The following is a 27,359-nucleotide window of genomic DNA, read 5'->3' as shown; positions in this document are numbered from 1 at the left end:
TTAAGAATAATGCGTCTATTGACATTTGTATACAAGTTTTGGGGTGATTATGTTTTCAATTCTCTTGGTTTGATACCCAGGAGCTGTCCTGTTTAACTTTTTTTGTTTTTGTTTTTAAAGTCATGTTTATTTTAGTATAAATCTATATTCAGTAAAATTCACCCTGTTAAGTGTGATATTTGACAAATGCATAATCATGCAATCACCACCATAATCAAGATGTAGAACAAGATGTAAAAATCACTTAGAAAACTCTCCCTTATCCCTTTGCAATCAACCCCTTCCTGTTTTTAGAATCAATTGATCTGTTTTCTGTCAAAAGGATCAGATCTAATTACTAAAATGATCTACTATGTAAAAAGATGGAAGCATACAAAACATACAAAGCCAAGTTTTTGAAGTATTTTAAAGTTTTCTTTAGTAAACCAACAATGAGGATAGTTTCAAGTTTTACTATGGTGGACAGTTGTTTTGCTCAGTTAAGTAGTCTTTGACTTTAAGTCTAGCATTGCCATATTATGTCTCTTACTAATTGAGTATGCCATAAAAAAAGGGCATGATATCTGGAATAGTAAGAATAATTTTATAATGACTTTTGTAAATTAAAGCAGTCAACAGATTTCTCCAGATAGTTGGAAAATAGCTAATTAAGTTAGAATTGTTCTAACTGATCTTTTTTTTTTTTTTTCTTTTTGGTACCATGGATCAAACACAGAGTTGTTTAACCACTGAGCCACATCCCCAGCCCTTTTAAAATATTTTATTTAGAGACTGAGCTTCACTAAGTTGCTTAGGACCTCACTGTTAATTCTTCCGGAGGGCTTGAATAGCTGAAGGGCTTGAATATCTCTATGCTGAGGCTAGCTTTGAACTTGTGATCCTCCTGCCTCAGCCTCGGGAGCTGCTGGGATTACAAGTGTGCACTATCTCTCCTGGCTCTAACTGATCTTAATGAACTAGCCTTGGTCATCTTTGTAGAGCATATGAACCAAGAATAAAGTTGATCTTTAGGGTTAATTCTGTGTCGAGTTTCAGACTAGCCTGGTTGACAGAAAATCTTAAATGTGGAATTGAGTTCTACAGAAATTCTTTAAGAGTCCAACTCAGCTTACAGGGCAGAGATGCGAAATTCCCAGACATGCTATATGTAATTGGGATATATCTCAAAATTTACCCTTGCAACTACCAAGAAAGGACAAAGACATCAAAACCTCTATTCCATACAGCAACATACACCTTATTATTTGAACAGCTTTATTGATCCTTTCACGCATCAGGCCTTATGTTCCTCAGGATCTTGAGCACCACTGAGCCAAGCAAATTGCAGAGATAAAAAAAAAAAAAAACGTGTTTAACTTTTTGAGGAACTGCTGAACTGTTTTCCAAAATAGTGGTTATATTTTATATTCTAACCAGCAATAGATGAGAGTTCCAATCTCTGCCCGTGCCTGCTGACACTTGGGGTTATTTTGCTTTTATTTTCTATTATAGTCATTCTACTGGATGTGAAGCTGTGTCTTGTGTTTTATTTATTTATTTTTTTTGCCATGCTGCGTATTGAACCCAGGGCCTTGTGCACCTGAGGCAAGAACTCTACCAACTGAGCTATATCCCCAGCCCCCATGTCTTATGGTTTTGATTTATATTTTCCTGATGAGTGATATTGTTGGACATCTTTTCATGTGCTTATAAGCCATTCGTATATATTTTGAGAGAACAATCTATTTAAATCCTTTACCTATTTTAATGGGTTATTTTGTCTTTTATCATTGAGTTTTCAGATGAAAATTCCTTAAAATATATGATTTGCAGGTTTTTTTTTAACCATTTCATATTGTCTCTTCACTTTTCCTATGTTGTCCTTTGAAGCACAAAGACTTTTGTTTTGACAAAGTTTAACTTGTCAATTTTTATCACTTGTGGTTTTTTTGTGGTACCTAAGAAGTCATGGTCTAATCCAGCATCATGAAGATTTTCTCCTGTGTTTCTTCTATGAGTTTTATTGTTTTAGTTGTTATGTAAAAGAAAGGTGTATGATCCACTGGGTTAATTTTTGTGTATGTCATGAAGTAGGGATCCAATTTCCTTCTTTTGCATGTTGTCCTTGCACTATTGTTGAAAAGACTATCCTTTTCCTATTAGATTGCTTTGACCACTTCCTTAAAAGTGAATCATTTTTTTTTTTTGTTTCTGGGAAAATAATTACTTTGATCAATATAAACAGACACTTACTCAGAATTGGTGAACTTGATCATCTCTATTCTTTTCAGAGCTATTGGGTTCCCACCCTATTTAAATGCATATCCACCAAAATCTAAGTCCATGACTTTAGGTATTTTCCCCTTAATTCTTCTTGATAATTTTGAAATTATATTTTTTCTAGGTGGTTATTTATTTCACCTGTCTACAACAGTGATAATAAGAAGGAATATTAATATATAATCATGATTTTCTAGATTTGTTAGGCATTTAGGAGAGCATGAGCTATCTATCATCTCTTAAATAATGACAGGTAAATTGAAAGCACCTCATGTACAAATATGCATCTATGTTGCTGATGACTATATCTCTTCAATTTAGCAAATTGCAGGATCTCTTCATCTTGCAATTTTTTAAAGTAATGAAGAATGTTACAGCTGGGTCAAATTCAGAAGAGGTGACTGAGACAGTGCTTCTGTGATATTTTAACCTTGAGAATTGAGCTCATGGGATCTTTTAAAATGTGATTCAGGTCATAAGCATGTAATTGTTAGCAAAGGAAATAAATATGGCTAATAAACATGAAAAATATTCTCTCCTAGCAATAAAAATGTAAGTACACCCATTTGGGTACCAAGTTGGCAAGGAGTTTTTATTTTTTACTTTTTTAGTTGTTAATGGACCATTATTTTATTTATTCATTTATATATGATGCTAAGACTCTAACCCAGTGCCTCACACATGCTAGGCAAGTACTCTACCACTGAGCCACAACCCCAGCCCCCTGGCAAGGAGTTTTTAAAGGTCACCACATTTTTGGTGAAAGTGGTATGCTAGTGTGCAGTGCTGGAAATGAGATGGTGCACCCATTTTACAGAGGAGAAAACTGAGACTCAGACATCTATGTGTGGATCTCAAGTCTCATAGCTTGTAAGTAGCAAAGCTGAGACTCAAGCACAGATATATATGCTCACTAACTCTGCCAAAGCCAAAGTGAGCAGTTAACCCAGGCAGGTCAGACGTCATGTTGAGATTTCTAGTAAACCAGAGTTTGAATTTGTCACCAGTCCTTTGTCCCTGTGAAAAGGCTGCAGGGTAAGGTAGGGTTTGGTGGTGAGCTGAGCCACCGCGCAGGTTGCAGAGCTAGAGGCAGTTTCTCTGATACCATGGTTCAGTTTCTTAGAAGAAAGTAGAGAGGCAGGAATTCATTTATTGTGTAATTTCTATATACCTGGCACTTTGCATGTAGAAAATAATCTGAGATTGCTGGAGAACAGTTTTTTTTTTTTTTTTTTTTTTTTTTACCATTCTGGACATAAGGAAACTGAAACTCAAGAAAATCATCTCTTTTCCTAGACTACACATTTAGTTATGTGGCAATGGAGCTGAGATTCAAAAGCTGGTCAGTAGAATCCAAAGTCCTGCCTCTTTCCACTGTTAGGCAACTTATTCAAAAGGAAGATAAAACTCCTGATCTCCTCAATCCTTTTACATTTATATCATGTTTTCTGTTCCCATCATGCCTCACAGACACTCTGCCTTTACAGGGTTTGTGTGTCTGTGTGGTGATGCGTTCAAAGTTTTTTTCTGGACACATTCTTTTTATTTTCCCAGGTCTTGGCTGAATTTGATAACCTTTAAAAATTCTTTATTTTTTTAAGACAGAACTTTTTGAGAAATTTTAAAGCATTTGTAGCTAGAATAATGGAGGAATTAAAAAAATCTCTACATATATCTGGTACTCTGCTAGAATTTTCACAAACTTAAACTAGAAAACCAAGCAAAAACCTCCAAACCCAAAGCCTAGCTATGGTGCCTGATTATAAGGAACTCCAAGAAACCCAACCTAAAACCAAACAGATTTTTCTGAATTAAAAGGAACTTAAATCCAAACCTCACATGGCAAATTTGTCTTCGTGCCAGTGTGTTCCACTGAAATGGAAATAGAGAACTCTCCAGAACAAATTGAGTCTTAGATTGCAATGATGCCTTTCAAGCCTCTCCGTAGCATTGCTCACTGTCACTCTTTGCTTGAACTCCTTTGACTGAATGGCATGGGAAACCCTAAGCTTTCCCAGTTCTTCTATGCAACAAATATACAAGCAAAACATGCAAGACTATAAACATACAAGCAAAATGAACCTGTCTCAGAGGTTGCTGAGTACATGAAGTCTGTCGGATCATCCTTTTGCTAAGCTTCTATTGGTAAACCTGGAAAATGTCCCCAGAAGGTGACCAAACCCCATTTCCATGTGGGGATACCGTGTTCTCAGATCCCACAAAGACCTCTTACTGAGCAAAGAGGAAACACTCACTGTCAACTGTATTTTCAGGTCTGAAACCTTTCACTCACAATTCCAGGTCTGGATCCTCTTGCTTCATTTCCCTTCCCCCAAGCACATTCTTCAGGAGCATGAGTTGTGTTTGAAGGGTCTGCTGGAGGCTCCTCTTTCTTGCTAGGGCCTGCTGTCTTCCTCTCATCTTGTAGAGGCCAGCTGATCCTCAAGAAGCTCTGGAGAGTATCAGGAAGGAACTTTGAGTTTATCCCTGAGCTGGCCAATGACAGCCCTGTCAGTCAGGTGGCCTGTTCTTACTTCACTAGTGATAGATCAAGGTTTCTCTTTCAGAATTGGTGTAGACAGATGAGATCAGCCACGCCTGAAACCCTCATCTGTGGGTCAGCAATGACCACAGGAACATTTGATGTGACTGCTCAGGTTATGTTGCTGCCTCACCTCCAGAACTTTGTCTTGTCTTGATGTTGACTTGGCTTTGTATTTCTCCACCCCTTATCATGTCCACTGTGCCTTTCTCCAACCCTGATGTCTGTCCTCACTAGAGGTTAGTGAGTACATTCTACATTGAAGGTTGTACCTGAAGGCTCCCTTCAGTTTATTCCTATGAGGCTATGAGTGCACAATATATAAATTAAATGTACCCAATACAACTTTGATATTAACTCTCAAATGGTATTACCCATGTCTCATCACTCACCTGTCATCTGTGCTTTCTGTAATCAGAATATCCTTTCTTAAAAAAAAAATGATTTCTGCCATATTCATCATGGTTCTTTCCTCACTGTGGAGATTTAAAAAATATTTACTGAAAATAATCCTGTCGTGCCAGAAGGTGAATTCATGGGATGTTTATTTTTCTGTTATTCCTTTTTAAAATTTGTTCTACTGTGTCACTAGTGCAGACACGGAGGTTTCTCTTACTGAAGGGTAACACACTTTCAGTGTGAGGCAAACCTGGCTTCTCATCCTGCCTCACACCTGGCTTGTGAAGCATGCTTGCACAAGCTAAGGATCTATACCCACGTATTTCAGTTTCCTTTCCTGCAAAATGGAGTTGAGATCTTGGCCAAGCTCTGTTCTTCTTGCCCACTGCTTAACCTTACTGTTAAGAAAGAAATGAGAAAAACAAGAAGCTATTGCTTTCAAGATGGTTAGTCCCAGGTCCTTTCGATCACTGGCAAAGATCTTTCTGCCGATTTAGAAACTGTAGGATTTGGGTCAGAGCTTTAGTAAATATTAACCCCCATTTTACTACTCTGCTATTAATGGCCAGAGAAATGAAAGTTCACAGATTTAATGTGGATAGATCCAAAGTCTCACAGGGCTGAAGGTGAGGCCATAAATAGAATAATGATTTGTTTGTCCAATTTGTACTACTTAGAGTAGGAAAAAACAGAACAAAAACAAAAACAAGCAAAAAAAAAAAAAAGGTTGTTCTTATTTTGGCAACCTCTCATAAATGGAAAAGAGGCTGTTTCAGACAAATAAAGAAATTCAAAGGGGGCTGGGGATGTGGCTCAAGCGGTAGCGTGCTCTCGCCTGGCCTGCGTGCGGCCCGGGTTCGATCCTCAGCACCACATACAAACAAAGATGTTGTGTCCGCCGAGAACTAAAAAATAAATATTAAAAAATTCTCTCTCTCTTTCTCACTCTCCTCTCTCACTCTCTCTTTAAAAAAAAAAAAGAAATTCAAAGGATTTCTATAGGCATCTCATCAAACTGAAAGTTCACTATAGATACCTCATAAACTCAGCTTTTAGGAAAAGCGAAAAAACAGTGTATTGAGAGGGGAAGGCTGGTGGAAAGTTGGGGTAACTTTGTAACAATACCCTCATCACTGTGATGGTATTTGCTAGAACAAAGAGGTCCAGGCGAAGCGTCAGAACTCTTGTGTGGGACTTGGCTCAAACCCGTTTATTTTCTTGTCCTCGGTTTTCTTACACATAAAGTGTGGGCTTGGGGTGGATCAGTGCTTCCCTGACAGTTTCTCTAGCCCGTGTAAAAGCTGGGAAACGCTGCATATAACTTCTGTTCCTTAGAGAGCTTCATGAAGGTTGGCATTCAAGACATCTGTCTAATTCACCTTTATCAACTCAGGCTTAACCAAATAACGATTGTGGAAACTGGTTAACCTCTGAAGCAAGAATCTCATTTGAGAAATGCAGAGACAGGTGATTCCTAAGACTTCCTCTGGCTGTAAAGACGTTTGAGGGAGCAGAGTTTCGAGTTCTATTGCACTTCACTATAGAGTTCATTTTTACCAAAGAAGGAAATAGTGCTACTGGAGCCAAGCCAAGTGACCCTGCCTAGATCCCACAGGGGGGAAAAAGAAGGTGAAAAGTAAAAAGGAAGTTTATGCAGTTTGATCAAACTTGGGGGAAGCAGCTAAATTTGTTTTCCACTGGTCCCACAGAAGGAGCTACAATTTATAGAAACAAAACCCAGGTGATACACATATGGAGATTTAGCTAGGTCGCGATAGCCGGGGAACAGGTCAGTAGCACCTGGTTGCTGCATGAGGAAGATCAGGAGCTGTTTCAATAGGGGAAAAAAAATCATATTTTATTTATTGCCTACTCTGTCAGATACCATCTTAGATATTTTATATGTTCCTTGTTTGCTCTTTGTAATAACTATATAGAGCATTACTATTCTCGCCTTACCAGTGTTGGTTGCAAGCATGCCATTGTTTGGATAGCTACTGCAGCCTGCCTGAGAGATTGGCAGTACCTCAGGGGTGAGGCCGATGGCATCAGTCAGTACTGCTCTTTCTATCTACACCTGTTCTCTAAGGGATATGAAATACTATCTGTATGCTAATGCTCCCAAATCTTATCATCCCCCACGACCTCTGTCTATTAAATAAACATCTCCAATTTCACATGACCAAAGTAGAATGTTTACTTCACAATTGTTTTCTAAAACTTTTCTCATTGCACCCCCCATCCACCTGGTAATCAAGCAAAAATTTAGGTGTTGTTGATTCTTCTCATGCCCTCGTTCTCCACGTGCAGCTCTTGAATCTGCTGTGCCTTCAGAACACATCCTGAATTCTACCCTTCCCCTCACCGGAGCTCTAATCATTAGCCCAATGTGGGATCATCTCTTATCTAGACTATCAATATTCTAGTTGTAATCTCTCCTTCCACTTGTGTCTACACTAGAATCAGAAGCCCAGATGATCTTAAAAAAAAAAAAAAAAGTTAAACCATGTTATTCCCTCATTCCCCACACACTTTTCTGTATTGGGTTTCAAACCCAGGGCTTCATGCATAATAGGCAAGTGCTCTCCCACTGAGCTACACCCCAGCCCTCCCCTTTATTTATTTACTTTTTAGAGGTGGGGTCTTGCTGTGTTGCCCAGGCTGACCTCACACTCTTAGGCTTCAGGGAACTTTCTGTCTCAGCCTCTCAGGTTACCTAGGGCTAGAGACATGACCACTGAGCCTGGCTTTACTCCCTTCTTAAAATGGGATGATTTGATTCACATTTCACTAAAAATTAAAATAAATGACACCCTGTGACCCTGATGGGTTTATTCCCTCCTCTCCAACCTCACTTGGCTCAGGCTTCCTTTCTGATCTGCAATGTACCAGGCTGGTCCCTACCCTGGTCTTTGCACCTGCTCTCCCTTCTGCTTGGGTAGGCTCACTTTCAGCTCTTTCTGTTCTCATTGAGTCGCTCTTCCACTGTCTCCTCCTTTGGGATGCCTTTCCTGACCACACTGTCAAAAATAATCTCACGTTGTGCAGAAACGATCCTAGTTCTATGCTTAATTATTTTATAAAGTGTCTATCTCTATTATTATCTTGTTAATTTTTGTTTTCTTTCTTTTTTTTTCTTATTTTGTTGAATCTTGTATCCTTATATCAGTGGATGTCACAGCACCTGGTACATGTAGTTGCTCAATTGATATTTACAGAATTCCTATGGTTTGAATGCATCTGCCTTCCTAGGTGTTGCCAATGCAATACTATTACCAGGTGAGGCCTGTAGGAGGTGATTAGGCCATGCTTGTTAGTGATATTAAGGTCCTTATAAAAGAGGCTTTGCACAGGCGCATTTTGGTTGGTTGTTTCTTCTGTTTTCCGTTCAAGGCTGTAACAAGATGTCCCTCATCAGGCACGGGGTATTCACCATGGTCTTTGACTTGCTGGCCCCAGAATGGTAAGAAAGTGATTTTTCTATTCTTTGTAAATTATGTCCTCCTGGGTACTTTGTTACAGCAGTACAAACAGACCAAGGCTAAGATTAATAAAAGAAACAACAAAAAAAGTTTTCTTGATTAGTTTTCTAGCCATTCCTGTTCAATGCACATTGAAAAACATGAGTCCCATGTTCTCAAGCAGATTTCAAACATATGAACTCTTCAGAAAAAAACAACTTGAAATGAGATTATCATGTACACACACATTTTTGTGCCCCCCTCCCCCCCCAAATAGTAATGAGATCAAATACATTTGCAATGTGGCAATGGGAATTAGGAAAGAATAAATACTGATTTGGGTACACTTCAGAAGTCATGGTTTCTGGGGAAGGGCATGGGTCAAGACCATACATGGTTTTTATCCTATTACTCATTGCTAATAAAGCTCACTACCTGCAGTGGTATTTCCTCCTCAGGATTAGCACTCAGACTAAGGGAAAGGAGAGGGTTGAGGTCCCCTTGGAACAAGTCTGTCTCTTATAACCAAGATAAATTCAAAGTAAAACTGCTAAACAGATAGTGAAATGTTGTTTGGTGTGATGCAATCCATTTCTATGGGTTGTAGAGATGAGGGTGGGGTTGGGGGAAGTGAATACATTGTATTCTCCACGGGAAATGCATACCAAGAAAGCTACATCTTTGAATTCCTGGCACCATCTAGTGGTTAATGAATCCTGATTTAGAGACCAGTCAATTTCTTAAAGGGTAGTTTTCAGATTTTTCTTAGTTTGCTTCAGAACAGCTCAGGGAGCTTGTGTATATATCCACTACTGCAGATTCTGATTCTAAAGGTCTGGTGTGGGCCTCGGGCATCAGCAGTTTTTAGTTTTCTGGATGATTCTGCCTTAACTGATTTTAAAACTAAGAGCTACCTCTGTGGAAGTTAGCACCTTGTTTGTATAATCCTGCCTCCTTTCTTCCTTGTAAAACATACAGGATACTTTACATTGTAAAAAACAAAGTGAGTTGTGATTAACACTACTTTAAAATTTTCTAAGAAGTTTATAACATAATCAAATCAAAGATGTGTGTGAACTGGGGTGCAGTATGTGCCCTACTGTTGCAAATCACTGCTTCTAATCAGCCAACAGCCAATTAAACTTGACAGATGCTACTTGTTTCATTTCAAGGGCCTTCTTCTAATTGTTCATCTTCCATTCTATTTAACAATTTTTAAAAGGTTGTAATTTCAAAGACTTCCAATTTTATTTCCGACTTACCGAAAGTTGCAAATGTGTACTTTCTTATCCAGATTCCTCAAATAATTCTTTTCATAATCGGGATACAACTATCAAAATCGGAAAACCAACATTGATACAATACCTAATTTATAGATCTTAATAAAATGTTCCCACTTTTTTTTTCCTGGTCTATGATCCAATTTGGGGTTTTATATTTAATAAACATCTCCAATCTGTTTGCATTCCTCAGTCTTTGTCAATAAACATTCTTTTGACACATGCTATAAAGTTGTATTTTAGAATCTCAACTTGGGTTTTCTAATACTTCCTCTTGATTAAATTCAGGTCTCTTTTATTGGTGCATTATAGTTATACCTAATGGATACATTATACCATATTCATACAAGCTCATAGCATAATTTGATCAATCTCATTTCTTTCCTTGGTCTGCTTGCTCTACTAATCTCTCTTCTATTTTAATTAGTGCATTTTATACACAGAAGATTCATTATGGTATAGTCCTACATGGATTTAGCATAACTTGGAGGAAGTTCCCCAGTATTTTTTCCAGGTTCTTTTTGATAAGAGCAGCATGGAAATAATTGTGTTCTCCGCCTCAGATCAAGAGGCAGGTGATGTCAATTTGTCCCAGTGATTATTTTCGTCACTGGGTACTATGAAGGCTCCTTTGTTTTTTCTGTAAAAACAGGTGTCTAGAGATGATTCTCGTGGTTTTGTGCTGTGTCTTAGAAGGAGCATTTGGGCCACAGATCAACTTAATTGGGATAATGCTGTCTAGTAATTCTTGGAGATATAAGGTTTGTGCAACCATCTCAGGCTCTGAGATACCTGGGCACATCCCAAGAGACCTTTCATGAGGATTTCTAATGAGATGGAGCTTCAGATAATGCAGCTCAGATGAGCAGCAGCAGGTTCATGGATTCATAAACGTTTGGCCTGCCCTCTAGTTTTAGCTGTAGTTGTCCTGGATAGTTCTGGGCAGGCTTCAACTCATTTCCAGTCGACACTGGCTTTATAGAGATGCTTCATTTATGCCTGGGTTGTTCCTGTGGTGCCTTGGATGCTGTCAGAAACTTTCTAGGCAGATGCCCAGCTTGGAGGCACAGGGGAGGGTAGCATGCTTGGGAACAACCCTTGATCAGTGGGCCTGGGGCCAATGGGTAATGTTCTCCTGTCTCCTGCATCAGGCAGGGGTCTTGTTACAAAGGCTTGTGAAAACTGGGCTCCATATGGGGTTTTATTTGGTAGATGGAGCTGGGTTTGAGAGCAAGAATTGTGGCAGGGAGAATTTTAATTAGGATTCTAGCTGCTTTAATGGTGTGGAGGTTAGATGGCTATGAGAAGTAAATGAAAGCAGGGACAGATACCAGAAACCAACTCTAATTGTTCCAATGAGAAATAAATTGGGCTCAAACTAGAAAGAGCAGTGCTGTAGAAATTTAAAACTGGAGACTTCACAGCAAAGCCCCAACTGTCCTAGCTCATTTTCCTTATCGAGTCAATTTTTGCTAGCCAATAAAATAGAAAAAGATAGGTAACAGGCAGAAACTGGGTTTAAAAAAAAAACTTTCAGGTTTAGAAGCTTAAATTAATATATTTATAAAGTTGATCTGGACTCAGTGAGTTGGTCCTACAGCTGCCCTTACTTGGGTTGTGTCCAAGTTGTTTGGGGGCTGGTTAATCAGGGCTGGGAGCAGTCACACAGGACCTGCTCCAGCCACGATCTGGCCTCCTCACATGGAGCGACTGGTCCAGGAAAGAGCAAAGATTCAAGCACTCTAGAAGCCTGAACTCAGAAGTCATAATGTCATTTCCACCTCATTCTGTTGGTCAGAGCACTCGGGCACAAGGCTGGCTTGGTGGGGAAGAGACTCCATCTCTTCAGGGAGGAGCTGACACAATTTATGACCATATTTGATTTACTGCAAGATATCTTGGTAGCCAGTGAACTCAGGATGTCCTTTTATGTCTGGGTTTGGTTTTATAGCTAGAATTCAGACTCTAATTCCCTGGTAAATATTCTAAAACCATTGTTCCTGTTCCTGACTAATGTCTTGAAGCAGGGCACAGGTTTTATCTCCTGTAGGTGAAATATGGGGGGAAAGTACAGGTTCTCAGAATCTTCCAGAGCTACTGAAATTTTGCATTTTTGAAAAACAAATTGTACTTTGAATGAGCTTTATGAAACTAAAGGGATTTGTGAACATTTTCGTGGAAGAAAAGGATATTTATATATACTCTTAGAACAACAGAATTATCAAAATGATCCCATACTAATAAACATCTTCATCACATGTTTTTAAATGCTGGTAGTCTTAGGGAGCACTAGAAAGTTTTAGTATGTTAAATATTAAAATTGGTTGTTAACAATAGTAACGTAGAAAAATCTCAATGAAGAGGACTGTTGATAGAAGGTTGTTTTAAAACAGGCAGAACAATGTCCCTGGCTTTATGTGCAGGGCTGCCTGGCGAAACTTACAGTGTGTAGAAAGCTGTCCAAACCTGATCCTGGGCAGGGATGCTGCCTTTAGAGCTATTGCAGCTAGAGGGACGAAGAGAGCTCTAGCGCAGGCAGGAACCTGATCTGAACCAGAACCTTCCCAGGAGGCTACCTAATTTGTCTTCAAAGCAAGATGCCAGAGCTGGTTCTGGGCATTCCTTTCTAAGATGGCTTTTCTGATTTATCTTGTGAAGCTTGAAGTTTTGGACAAATACTTGCATGTATTCATGGGGTACTATGTGATGTTTCAACATGTGCCCACGTTTTGGAATGACCACACTAATGACCATGTCCACTCAACCCCTTCTCTTTCCTGAAATAGCAGCTGCATGGCATTGATCTTGGGCTGTTTCAAGAGGTGGTCTTTTCACTGTTGGCTCATTGCACTAAAACACATTTTCATTCTGGGGTTCATGTATCTTGAAGGTTTTTCTCAGAACACTTTTTTTTGCTTAGATGATCCTGAAACGAAAGGAATTCTACAAAACCATGATGAACAGATTGTGGCCCATGCAAAAACAAAGATGGATCTCATAAACATAACATGGAATAAAAGGAATGGGGCAGAGTACAACACAATCCACTTAATGGAGGATGAAAATCAGGTGAAACTAGTCTAGTGAGAATGGGGTAAGTATTACAGGCCGACAAGGGGGTTTTGGAGCACTAATTAGGATTAACTGTGGTCAGTTGGCTTTTGCCTTGTGAATTTGAGTTGTGCACTTAAAACTTGTGCCGCCCACTCCCATCACAGCTCATTGAGAAGTGAAACAAGGATAAAGGCTTCTAACTGACTCAAGGGAGATCTTATTTTCACTTCTCTAGTGGAAAAAAAGGGCAACAGTATTTTTTTTTTTTTTGGATCCACTTCAAATACAATAGTGATTGATTTTTCTTGGGTTTGTCTTTTATAAAACACAAGCAGGGAATCAAACACCCCATACGTCTGTGGCAGTCAACAGAAAACACAGAACACCATCAGTACAGTAATGCTGTAGGACTGAATTTTATTGAAAAGGGCATTGTGTTATACCAGGCAAGGAAGAGCTACCAGTAAAAGGCACTATTCCAAAGAAATGTGAAGAGGAAACTGAGAACTGAACTGTTGAACAATGAAACCATGAAGCCAGTGTTACCTAAACTACCCTCACCCCAAACACCATCTAAGACTAGATCATTTGGCATTTTTAAAAATGTTCTTTTAGTTGTCAATATTTTTTTATATGTGGTGCTGAGGATCAAACCCAGTGCCTTAGACATGCTAGGCAAGCACTCTACCACTGAGCCACAACCCCAACCCAAGATCATTTTGTATTTTAGGGGAAATTTTTTGGCAGATAAGTTGTTTATTTCTTGAAAGGGGAAGGAAAATAGAAATCATAGTGATAAAATTCATAAAATATTTTATATTTACCAATACAACTTAAATGCAATATATCGATGGGTTTGAAACGGTCAATAGATTTCTCTTTGGACCATCTGCATGGGAAAGCTTCTAGTTCCATAACAGAACTGACTGCTCTCCCATTTGGTGTCTATAGAACATTGGACATAATTCCTAAAGTCCTCATTCCCTCCCACCAGCAGGAGGGTTGAAATGGTGTCAGTGATGCTCTCAAGACACTATCCCCTGCATGTCTGGCATGTGCGTGTTCATCTTGGAAATTACAGGAGGAAAGACGGATTGGCAAATTAGCAGAAATGGAATTGCAGAGACTGCTGTGAGGGGTGGAAGTGAAGCTCATCCTTGATATGCTGAATGAGATGCGTTAGCCCATCTCCTTGTAAGCCTGGCCTATAGGTGGAAGGGTTATCTGCACCTTAATGGATACTTATTGGGTGGTGTTTACCATGCAAAACATTACTGATGAAAAAGATGAACAAAGGAGAGGTCTCAGAATTGTGGGGGAGAAAAATGCACAAAATATAAGGGCCAAGGTATAAAAATACAGAAATGGCCTTAAACTTGGAAAAGAGTGACTAATTGGACTGGTGCAAGGGAAGGCTACAGGGATAAAGGAGCTGAAAAGCCAAGTGGGACTTTTTCCAGGTAGACGAGGTGGGGAAATTTAGGATATAGGAAGAGCAATAGTAGAGGCACACAGGCTTGCGTTTCCATGGAGATGGTGGAGTAGTGATGAAACGTGGAGTGGTAGGAGTTGAGGGAGATGGGGAGGCTAGGGTTGGAGTGGGAAACTTAGGCTAGAACAGGGTCTTGGATGAGGTGGGAGGGAGTTGGATTTTAACCTGAAGACCAGTAGAAGGAATAGAAAAAGGAGTAGCATGATCTTGTGCCTAAGAAAGGCAAGGTCAGCAATCATGTGGATAGTGGGTTATAGAGAAAGCAAGGAGATGAGTTGGGGAACTACTGGAACAGTCCACATGCTGACTGGACTAAGGCTGGGCAACTTCTTGGAGTGCAGAATTCCTCCTGGGTTTAAATAGCATGCATACGGTAGAATCACATAAAAATGTTCACCTATTTTTAATGATGCAGAAAGATGTCCAAAAGGTATCATAGGATAAAGGCTTAAAAAGGGCATAGTGGGCCTGGGATTATGCCTCAGTGGTAAATTGCTTACCTAGCATGTATGAGGTACTGGGTTCAATTTTTGGCACTGCATAAAGATATTGGGGCTGGGTTGGTAGCTCAGTGGTGGAACACTTGCCTTGCACATGTGAGGCACTAGATTCAATCCTCAGCACCACATAAAAATAAAATAAAGGTATTGTGTCATCTATAAACAGTTAAAAAAAAGATTGTGTTCATTTATGCTAAAAATATTTTTAAAAAGGGCACAGTGGGGTGGTAGTGTGCTAATCTAGTGTGAGTCCCTGGATTCAAGCCCCAGCACTATAAAAAAAAATTATGAAAACGTGAGTGGTAATATTCTATCCATGAACATATAAAAATATGTGACATACTAAAAAATTATCAGTAATACTTGCTCATAGGCTTTTGGGTAATTTTGGTGAAAAGCAATTCAGGTGCCCAATGAAGAATATAGTATATAAGAACACTTAAACCTAGTGGACAGTCTGGCATTTGAAGGTAAGGGGAATATGCAGGACCACAAGTTGTATAGAAAAGGGTCAAAAGGTAGCAAATAGAAAATGTGAGAATAGAAAGTAAAAAATGGCATTATTGAACTGAGAAGACAGGGGAATAATTTAGTGTTTAAAGCTTCTCTAGGTGCTTTTCAAGTTGATCCCTAATGTCAGCCTGAGCCTGGGGCTCCCTGAAGGTGGTGTGGGTCAAATGCTCTTCAGGACCCTTCAAACCATGCATTTCCTTGCACTCTCTGGTTCCACTGAATCAGTGTAAGAAGAGAACTCTTACATTTCAGAAATACTTTCTTAAATACTTCAATGTGTCCTTAAAATATATACTTAAACCTTGAAGTATGTCTTTTCAATTTCACAAAATTGGCTACAGATGCAAGATTGAGTGGATAATGTGGGATATTATGATTTAAAGGCAATTGTGTGGGACCAAACTATTTTACTAATTCAGAATAAAACACCATGGAAGCGTTGGAGTTTGGGGAAAGATCGAGGAGATTAGAATTAAGGTGAAGTATCACTTAGGTTAATTTGCGGGATGTTTGTGTTTTTTGATTTTTTTTTTTTTAAAAATTCAATAGTCATACCGCCACCAGTGATTCCACTGTTGTAAAACAAGGCTCAAAGGAAGAGGGACCAGTATTCAGCCAATCAACAAAGTCCATCTGGGGATTGTTCAGACTTGTGAGGAATCGCCTTTTTTTTTTTTTTTTAAGAGAACTTATTTTTTTTTAGTTGTAGATGTACACAATACCTTTATGTGATGCTGAGGATCAAACCCAGTGCCTCACACACATGAGGCAAGCGCTTGGCCACTGAGCTACAATCCCAGCCTCAGGAATCACTTCTTGTAAATGCATTCTAGAAGCTAGGAGAGTTGAAGTTTACCTCTTCAAGCCCCCAGTGCTGGCTGCCTGCTCAACATCATTTTTTTAAAAATAATTTGTAGATGGACACAATATCTTTGTTTTTATGTGGTGCCGAGGATCAAACCCAGTGCCTCATGCATGCCAGGTGAGCACTCTACCACTGAGCCTCAGCCCTGCAGCTCTACATCTTGGTTTTCACCTATACTTTGGTTACTTCTTTGATTCCTTTATTTTTGAAGGTATAAATTTAGTTTAGGGTGTGTGTGCATGTGTTTAAACCATGGGCCTCTTAAGCAGATAGGCTTAGAAGATTTCTGAAATGTCGGGGTCTCTGGCTCTTACTTCCTCAAGTGCCCTAAGAGGGGTTCCATAGAACTAGGTTTGAAACCTGTCACTGTTTCTAGAGTCATATTAGCATGGCTAGGGGTATCTGGAGGGCAGGAAAGACCCTTTTGAAGATGTTATTTGCTTTTCCACATTTAAGCAGATTTCCTTAAAAAGGAGTTTATATTCATCTTGTCAGGCACCCAGGATTGGCTCTTAGTCACAATGAAATTATGCCATCAGAATTGGGAAAACATTTCCTGGTCTGCCAGTGGCTGGCGGAGGAGTCTTCTGAAAATCTGTCAGGGCTCCATAGGTCTTTTCCTCTTCTCTCCCATAAAGATCCTGTGAAGACCTCTAACAGAGATGCGTACCACTTTGAGGTTCTGGAAGGAAGAGGGCAGCTCTGGTCTGTCCTTGAAGGTGGTGTGTTCATTTGTACTTGATTAAGTGGAAGTTTGAATTCTTTTGGACCCCATGCCTCCCCCTGAACATCTCCCTGTTTAGTAGAATACTCCAGCCACTCTCCAAGGACTTGAGAAATTGCTGCCTCCTTTGTCAAAAGCATTTCGTGCTGCCGTTTTGGTCTTCCTCTCTGGACATACTGTATGAAAGGAGTGTGAATTATCCTTCCTTAAGGGGGAAAAAATCTGATCGTTCTGCTGTGTCAGATGCCAGTTGCCTCCAATGGGTGACCCACCTTGACCTGCCACAGCTGCTAGCTAGCACAGATTGCAGACAGCGGGCGGTGGGGAATACTGGGGGACGCTAGAAGGGATTAATTCAAGGCACAGAATCCTCTTTTAAAAAATAATACATATTTTAGTTGTAGATGGACATGATACATTTATTTTTATTTGATGTGGTGCTGAGGATCAAACCCAGTGCTTCACACATGCAAGGTGAGTGCTCTACCATTGAGCCCACACCCCAGCCTGGCAGAAACCTCTTGCTGACCTTTGAGATGCACTCAAAAGCTGTATCTGGGACTTCTGTTCTATGGTTTTTGAAGTAATATATCTTCATTAGGACTCAGAAGTAAATAATTTTTTTAAACTTCTAAGGAGGAAGCAATTTGTCTTGACACAGTAGATTTGATCTTTAGAGAGGTGAACAAAGCTTGCTTTTTTTCCCTCCCCCAACAAAAGCTAAAGATGATGAATGAAATGCCCAGGGCTAAGAATGCCTCTTCACAACAGGGAGGGTTAGTGGCAGAATTTTAAATTGGTGCACATATAGTTACCTGGCTAAGGAGCACTTGGCTCTGATTTGTGTCTCCCCACCCTCCCATGGGAGGTTACACGCACGTATGTTCACTCTTTGCACCCACAAAAACCCAACATTGTATCTTGCAAACCTGGGAGAGTTGGTATCTGGAATATATCTTGCAAATTAAAATTTCTCTGCGTTTTCATCAAAAGAATAAACTTTCCTAAACCTTGAAAAAATACAAGGATTTTCCTTGGAAAGTATGCCATTAAGTGAGAGTTTGCACAATTATTTGACACTTCCTCTCTGGATCTTTTTATAGTTGGACATTGAGGGGAAGCATACATGGGCAATGCCATCTAATGAGTATGTGAATGAGTGATAAGATGTCCTAAATGAAGTCTTAATTACCTATAGAAATAGAGGATTGGTTAGTGTAAAAAGGAATTTTAGTCTCATTAATATTTTGGTAAATTACAAAACTTGACATCTGTTCTACCCTTTCTATAGCTTTTGCTGGTCTAGTCCTGGGTCATTTGATGCCAGCGTCAGTCAAACAAATGAGCAAAATAACAAGCATGCAGTGGTCTCGTAGAGCAATGTAGAAATACATGATTCACTTTATAATGTTGGTTTATAACATGACTTAATGGGTATCCTAAAAATGGTGCCACACACCTTTCTGTTTAATGTCATCATTTAGTCTCTTAAAAACCCTGTGTGACATGTGTTATTACCTCATCCTGCATATGAGGAAATGGAGGCACAGAGAGCACAAGTCGTTAGCTCAAGGTCACTCTAGAAGTGAGTGGCAGAGCTGGCGTTACATGTGGCATTGAGTCCAGAGTTCATGTTTTTGATGGCATCTCTACTGCCACCACCACAAGAAAAATGTAGGAGGGCTCATATTTATTTGTACCTTTTACATTGTGGCTGACAGGAGGAGGGAGGTACAGATTTGTCCTACAAAGAGCAGTGTTAGCTTTGGTTGGGGTACCCATTTGAGTGGGTAGCCTGTATCTGTGTGACTTAGACGGATAGGTAAACACTACTATAGATAAATTACTCTTCAGTAATTCTAAATTACTCTGAAGTTTACACTGAATTGAATAGGGATGAGCTATGAATATCTACCATCTTACAAAAAGATTTAGAAAAATATTGGATAAGGAAAACGTTAGAAACGGATTGTAGAATCTGGAAGGACTTTAAAATTCCCTTCTTGGAGCAGAGACTCTCCCATTGAATTCATATTTGGGTAGGTCACTCATTAGTGTTTCCCAGAGGGGGTTTGACACTCGTGTGACACTTGGGGCAGGTAGGTGCGGACTGTGGATATTGATGCAGGGCCCACATCTCAAGGCCTAGGCTTTTTATAAACTCAAAAGTTAGACTTAACCAATGCAAAGGACTCCAAATTGAGCAATACTGAGTACCTACCAACTTAGCAACATAGGAACTCAAAAAACAGGTCAAATTTCTGTACCCAGGTCTTTGACACTGAGGTTTTGGTCAGACCTAATAGTCACATGGGACAGGCTTTAAGGCATGCAAGTGATGGATTTAAAAAATTTCAAAAAGAGCTTCATCAATGGGATTGCGGATCATCCCTGCAGAGCTATGCTTTGGGGATGGAGCCTTGGATCACTTGGGCTCCTCCTGGAAAAGCAGGCAAGGCTGGAAAGAGATTATAGAAAAAAGTCGATTGAGGGCTGCAAATCCAAGAAGTCTACTCTGAGATTTTAACATATGTCTGAGTTAAATGTGCTCTGACTCACAAAGGAGAAAGTTCAAATGTTCTTACATAAAATAGTTTCTCTGTAAAAAGTACAATTGACAGGAAAGCTGGAGTCTGCTATTAATCTTCCTTATCTAGCAAAGGATTGAATATTCTCTTCTATACACATGGCCAATTTCTTAGGCCAGGGATGTGCTTTTGGAAATAAAATGTCTTTTCCCATAGATAGAGACTTGGGGAGCCACTATTTATAAAATTATAGAGATTTGAACTCATCTTGTTATTAGCCTTATTCAGAGATTTACATATCAAGAATCACTACTGTAGAAGGAAAATGGGCATCAGCTGTCTCCTCCCTTATCTGTTCACCTGCAGCTTTTCTAGTCCCTGATGTGGCTTAGTTGCTTCACTTTGGGTCCTGATTTCTCCCTCCTGAAATCGGTCTCCACTTGGAAACTCCCTTGGCTGGGGTATGTATTGCCTTGGTTTCAGTTTCATTGTTGGTGCTCATTTAGACCATTTGTACCTCGCTGGCTCCCCCAATTCCTTGTCTGTCTTGGCCCTTGGCCTTAGTGAGCAAGGATCTTCAGTGTACCTGTGCCTAAAACATACTGATTTTTCTTTATTACACAGAAATACATGCATGTTATATAAAGTTATAGGTAAGAAAAAAATTTTAATCAAAGGAAGAGAAAGGGTAAAAATAAAATCAACCATAATTCTCTAACCCAGAGGCATCATGATTGAGTATGTCATTCCTGGATGTATTATCAAAATGGCAACTTTGATAAATTTAGATTTTTTTCTACTTAATATTAAAGACGCCTCCGTATCACCTTTGCCAAGTCGTTACAAAAAGCTGCGTGTCACATTGTATAAAGGATACATATACTTACACTACCAATGTTGGAAGTGTTTTAATTCAGTGCTATAAACATCAACTTTTTGGTTACATCTGGTTAGAGTCATTACTTCCTTAGGATTTTTAGCAGTAGGGTTTTTGTGCCTGTAGGAAGACGACTAAGTTGCTCAACAGAATGTTTGTCCTGACTTATTTTACCCACTGACAAAATCTGAGCATGGCATTTGCCTTGGTGTTGATGTATGACTATTTTTGTTTTTTAGATGCTCTATAGATCCCTCAGAGGTCTGTCTGGAGGACACGAGACAATACGAAACAGAATATGAACCAGCAAACTTTACCTTCAGGTAAAGGAGGGATTAAGGTCCCCTTCTGATTGGCTTAAGGTGTTCTTGAACTCTCCTGTGTGCAAAGCACAGATCTCGCAGGTACCAGGTATGGAAAGGGCCAAAGGTTTTTTTTTTTTTTTTTTTTTTTTTGTCTTGGGGAAAAAGCATGGCTTCCTAGTGCCCAAATCCTCTGAAAATTATACTTTGAGTGCAAGGGAAACATGAAAGTTTATGTGTATGTACTTTAGAAAGTTTTTATAGGTTCCTTTACATTTCCTAAGGACTTCATAGGGCAGAAGAGCTGAATGGTTCAATATATTTCATTAAATGAAAAGAGTAAAGAAGGAAAAACAAAGGCTTTGTCTATAAAATATTAATTAGCTTGGATTAGAGGGCTTTGATATGTAGAAAAGCTACTGAATTTTATGTTAATTTTAAAAACTAGTTTCAGAATTTATTAGCTCTAGAATTTTTTAATGGAGCATTTTGGATCTTCTAAGTATAGAATCATATCTGTAGACAATGATAATTTGACTCCTTCCTTTCCTATTTTTTTCCTTTTATTTCCTCCTTTTCCTGACTAGAATTTCTAGCACTATATTAGGACTTGAGAGTGGACATCCTTTTCCTGTTCCAGATTTTAAAGTAATTGCTTTCAGTTTTTCCCTATTCACTTGTATCAAGGCTACCTAGGGACATAGGACTCATTTTTTAGCCCATAAGTCCAGAAGCTGTGGGATGTGGAGTGAAAGTTGATTGCCCTGTTGACTTTTGGACTTATCTTGGACCTATTATTTAATTTTTTCTTATTTTTTTTTTTTAGGCACAGAAATGTGTATACTATTGTCATCTCACTATTGCATTTTTGGAAACAATTTGTTGGATTTTACAGGCTCATAACTGTGAGGGACCAAGTCTTGGCCATCTGACACAGGTGATATATAGATACAACTTTAAGTTGATGCTTAAATGAGTTAAGACTTTTGGGACTATTGGGATAAAATGAATGCTTTTTTTTTTTTTTTTTTGGCAAGATAAATTTTGATGGGGCTAGGTCAAAATGTTATTGTTGGAATGTGCCTTCTAATTCATATGTTGAAACTTAACTGCCAATGTGGTAGTATTAAGAGATGGGCCCTTCAGGAGGTAATTAAATCATGAGGTTGAAGCCACTGAAGGTGGCCCTCTCACAGGAGAGGTGTGAGGTGCTGTTTGGTCCAGTTGTGTGAGGACACAGAACAGGGCCATCTTTTTTTTTTTTTTTTTTTTGGTACTGAGATTGAACCCAGGATTGTTTAACCACAGAGCCACATCCCCAGCCCTTTTTATTTAGCAATAGGGTCTCACTGAATTTCTTCTTTTCTTTTTTTTTAATTTAGAATTTATTTATTTAATTTTATTTTTTTATTGGTTGTTCAAAACATTACAAAGCTCTTGACATTTCATATTTCATACATTAGATTGAAGTGGGTTATGAACTCCCAATTTTACCCCAAATGCAGATTGCAGAATCACGTTACACATCCACAATTTTACATAATGCCCTATTAGTAATTGTTGTATTCTGCTACCTTTCCTACCCTCTACTATCCCCTCTCCCCTTCCCTCCCATCTTCTCTCTCTACCCCATCTACTGTAATTCATTTCTCTCCTTGTTTATTTTCCCATTCCCCTCACAACCTCTTATATGTAATTTTGTATAGCAATGAGGGTCTCCCTTCATTTCCATGCAGTTTCCCTTTTCTCTCCCTTTCCCTCCCACCTCATGTCTCTGTTTAATGTTAATCTTTTCTTCCTGCTCTTCCTCCCTACTCTGTTCATAGTTGCTCTCATTATATCAAAGAAGACATTTGGTATTTGTTTTTTAGGGATTGGCTAGCTTCACTAAGCATAATCTGCTCTAGTGCCATCCATTTCCCTGCAAATTCCATGATTTTGTCATTTTTTAGTGCTGCGTAATATTCCATGGTGTATAAATGCCACATTTTTTTTCCATTCATCTGTTGAAGGGCATCTGGGTTGGTTCCACAGTCTAGCTATTGTAAATTGTGCTGCTATGAACATCGATGATCTCACTGAATTTCTGAGGCTGGCTTTGAACTTGTGGATCTCCTGCCTTGGTCTCCCAAGTCATTGGGATTATAGGCATGTGCCACTGTACCTAGCTAAGCGGGGCCATCTTGAAAGTAGAGAAGCCTCACCAGACACATGACCTGCTGGCTTCTTAATCTTGGATTTCTTAGCCTCCAGAACTACATGGAACCAAGTCCTGTTTTTATACATGACCCAGTCTAAGGCATTTCGATGTAGTGGCAGGAATGGGCTAAGGCAACATTGAGATCATAGAAAATAAAATTCTTCCTGGATATTTCATAATAAATTGTTATTTTTAAAATAGAAAGTATAATCATGGATGTTTCTGTGTAAATGTATTTTTAGTGATAGAATGTTTTGTTTTGGCTCAAATTGTGGAGATGATATGGATTACTGACTCAAATTTGTGTGAGTGAATGAAAGGGGGATAGGAGAGAAGACTGATTCCTATTTGTCTGGGAACTACTTTGTGTGTGTGTGTGTGTGTGTGTGTGTGTGTGTGTATATGTCTTATCTCAACTATAGTTTAGGTGGTCTGTCCAGAGTATGTCTTCCATGGTGTGATTATTGCCACCACATTAACATACTCGCAAATATTCCTTGCATCCTACCTGTGCACCAAAGATGACTTAGTAATTTTAAGTAATACTGGGGTGTGAATAAAAAGACTTCACATAATGGTCTAATCCCACTTTTTTGGCAAAAAAGAGCATAAAATCTGCATTTATGCCATAAAATATGGTATACAGGGGTACCATTCCTATATTTTCTTCCAGGGTTGGGGATTGAACCCAGAGCCTCATATATGCTAGGCTAGTGCTGTACCATCAAGCTATACTCCCAGCCCAATTCCTGTATTTTAAGATTCTCTGCATACCTAGTCTCTTGAGCTTTTCCAGATCACAAGTCTTTTTTTTTTTAATATTTATTTTTTAGTTATCGGCGGACACAACATCTTTGTATGTGGTGCTGAGGATTGAACCCGGGCTGCACGCATGCCAGGCGAGTGCGCCACTGCTTGAGCCACATCCCCAGCCCCCAGATCACAAGTCTTGACATCCAGCATGTCTTACAAAATAGTTTTGTCATTCCTATTTACAAACACATTAATAATCAAGGATACTACTAAAATATTCTATTTTATTCCATTTAACTCCAATTCTGAAAATTATTGGTAACTCAACATTTTAAACATTTTGGGGTGAATGGGTTAAGCGAGAATTATGAAATCCAAATAATAAGAATGATTATTTAAAAAAAAAAAAAAGCATAGATTGACTTGACTTTGGGTCAAGACAATTTTTTTATGAACTTATGGTGTGAGCTTTAATGATACAATGCTGCCACCCCGTGGTTATGATCTCTTACTGCAGTAAGATTTGTGGTGACAAGTAATGCTTGTGTATTGAAAGCTTAGTATTTTCTAAGCTGTAATCTATTGTATCTGAAACTAAATTGAATCAATTTTCCATAAAATACAAATGTTAATGAAACACAGAAGCTTTGAATCCCTTTATACTTGAATTCGTTTCGTAGCATCACGAATGATAAACGGGAGAGGGGCACCCATCGATTATCTTTGGTACATTATGATTTTTCTCTGCTCTGGTTATTAGAAACAAAGCCGCTTTCATGATCATGGTGGCGTCAAGCTTTGATCTAACAGTCGACATTTGAATGTGAATCAGGTTTGGAATCCCAAAATGGAACTTAGAAACACAAATTTAACTGAAAATGGTATAGAAGTAGGGGATCAGAAAAAACTGGGTGTAGGGAGTAGGTCATTAAAAGGGACAATTTGAGTACTCGAGGTTTTAAATTTTGTTACTAGGGATTGAATAAGGGGGGACTCTGCCACTAAGCTTATCCCAGTATTTATGATGCATTTTGAGACAAGGTCTTGCTAAATTTCCCAGGCAGGCCTCAAACTTCTCTCAGCCTGGGATTACAGGTGTGTATCCCTGTGCTTGGCTTTCAGATTTTTTTAAAAAAATTATTTATTCTGATTTGTTATATATGACAGAAGGATGCATTTAAATTCATAGTACACATAAAGAGCACAATTATTCATGTCTCTGTACAAAGTAGAGTCATACCATTCGTGTCTTCATACATGTACTTAAAATAATGATGTCCATCAACTTCCACCATCTTTCCTACCCCCCTCCCCTATTTCTTCTTCTCCCTCCCCTTTGCCCTATCTAAAGTTCCTCCATTCTGCCCATGTTTCCCCACATCCCCAGTATGGATCAGCGTCCACATATCAGAAAATATTTGGCCTTTGGTTTTTGGGGATTGGCTAACTTCACTAAGCATTGTGTTCTCCAACTCCATTTACCCGCAAATGCCATGATTTTATTCTCTTTTATGGCTGAGTAATATTGTGTATATATACGCCACATTTTCTTTATCTATTCATCTACTGAAGGGCATCTAGGTTGATTCCACAGTTTAGCTATTGTGAATTGTGCTGCTATAAACATTGATGTGGCTGTGTCCCTGTAGTATGCTGTTTTTAAGTCCTTTGGGTATAGAGTGAGGAGTGGGATAGCTGGGTCAAATGGTGGTTCCATTCCAAGTTTCTGAGGAATCTCCATACTGCTTTCCAGATTGGTTGCACCAATTTGCAGGCCCGCCAGCAATGTCTGAGTATGCCTTTTCCCCCACATCCTCGCCAATACTTACTGTTGTTTGGATTCTTAATAGTTGCCATTCTGACTGGAGTGAGATGAAATCTTAGAGAAATGCAAATTGAAACTACTCTAATTGCTAGAGATGTTGAACATTTTTTTCATATTTGCTGATCAATTGTATATCATCTTCTGAGAACTATCTGTTCAGTTCCTTAGCCTCCAGGTTTTTTTTTAAATTTATTCTTTTTTTTTATTGTTGGTCGTTCAAAACATTACATAATTCTTAATATATCATATTTCACAGTTTGATTCAAGTGGGTTATGAACTCCCATTTTTACCCCGTATACAGATTGCTGTATCACATCAGTTACACTTCCATTGATTTACATATTGCCATTCTAGTGTCTGATGTATTCTGTCTATCCTATTCTCTACTATCCCCCCTCCCCTCCCCTCCCCATTTCTCTCTCTACCCCCTCTACTGTAAATCATTTCTTCCACTTGTATTATTCTTCTCTTACCCCTCATTTCAGCCTCCAGGTTTTTAACAAGATATCTGAATCGATCTGTTCCACCCTGCCAACGTGTGAGTTGTGCCTAGCTCAGATTTTCTTACAAATGGCTTTGTATGCCAACTATTAAAGAAAAAATATCTTAAGTTCTCAGAATCAGAATTCTGAGGTAAGTGCCCATTTTTCATTTGTGTGACCGGCCAGGGCATGTATGTGCCAGCTTGCTCCAGGAACCACATGGCAAATTTCATGTATCTATTGTGTAGCTATTTGTTTGGGATCTTTGTCTTAAAGCTTCTAGATTTTAATGGGAGAAAGTAAAAACTGGTTAGAGTTTAAAAAGAGGCCTAAGAGCATAGCCTTGCCCCTTCCTTTCAAGAAAGAACTTCATTTACCCAAGGTCATATGCTGATAGAGAGCTCTTGTTGAAGCCCAGAACTTTCTGGGGCTTTGTGTATTTGCTTGGGGATGGGTTAGATTTTAGGGGACCTAATGCAAGTCATTTAGCGAGAGGGTGTTTTTTTTAGCCACATTTTTGCAATTGGGATGGAATTCCTGATAATCTCAGAAATATTTTAGCTTTCAACACTCCACATTGGTTAGAACACATGAATTCAGCAGTAATGGAAGTTATTCAGATTCCAAATAGAGCAAGATATTTTTGGGGTGTTGATCTCTTCATTGTTCAACATGGTAAATATTGCATGTGTTTGACTTCATATTTAAATTAAATGAAACAGTTCCTCGGTTCCAATAGTCTTAAGTGACTAGTGGCTACCATGTTGGACTATCCAGATTTAAATGAGATTTACATTTCCACCATCCCAGAAAGTTCTATTGGGCAGCACTGTGGTTGAAAATGCTTTTTTAAAAAGAACTTTTCCATCGTTTTCTTATTCATCCTTTGTGATAAACAGAATTAAAGTTCAAGAATAGTTTTAGTCCATTTAGGCTCCTGTAACAAAACACTGTAAGTTGGTTAACTTATGGACTTATTTCTGTGAGTTCTGGAGGCTGGAAATCCCAGGCTCAGCATGGCAGCCTGGTCAGGTTCTCAGAAGGGCCCTCTTCTGGGTTGTAGCCTGATGACCTCTCACTGTGTTCTCACATGGTGGAAGGGGCAAATAAGATCCCTTTGGCCTCCTTGACAAGAGTATTAATCTGAGAGTTCTGCCCTCATAATACTATAGCATTCCAAAGATCTTCCTTTTACATCTTGGGGACTCTTACATCTTGGTTTCAACATGTGGACTTTGGACAATCTCAGACTTGAACCATAGTGGGAATTCAAACCAGGTGAAGGTGAGAAATCTGTTAAAA

This window comes from Spermophilus citellus (genome assembly GCF_964194105.1).
Source record: "Spermophilus citellus genome assembly, chromosome: 1".
NCBI lineage: Eukaryota > Metazoa > Chordata > Mammalia > Rodentia > Sciuridae > Spermophilus > Spermophilus citellus.
This window is presented reverse-complemented; position numbering follows the sequence as displayed.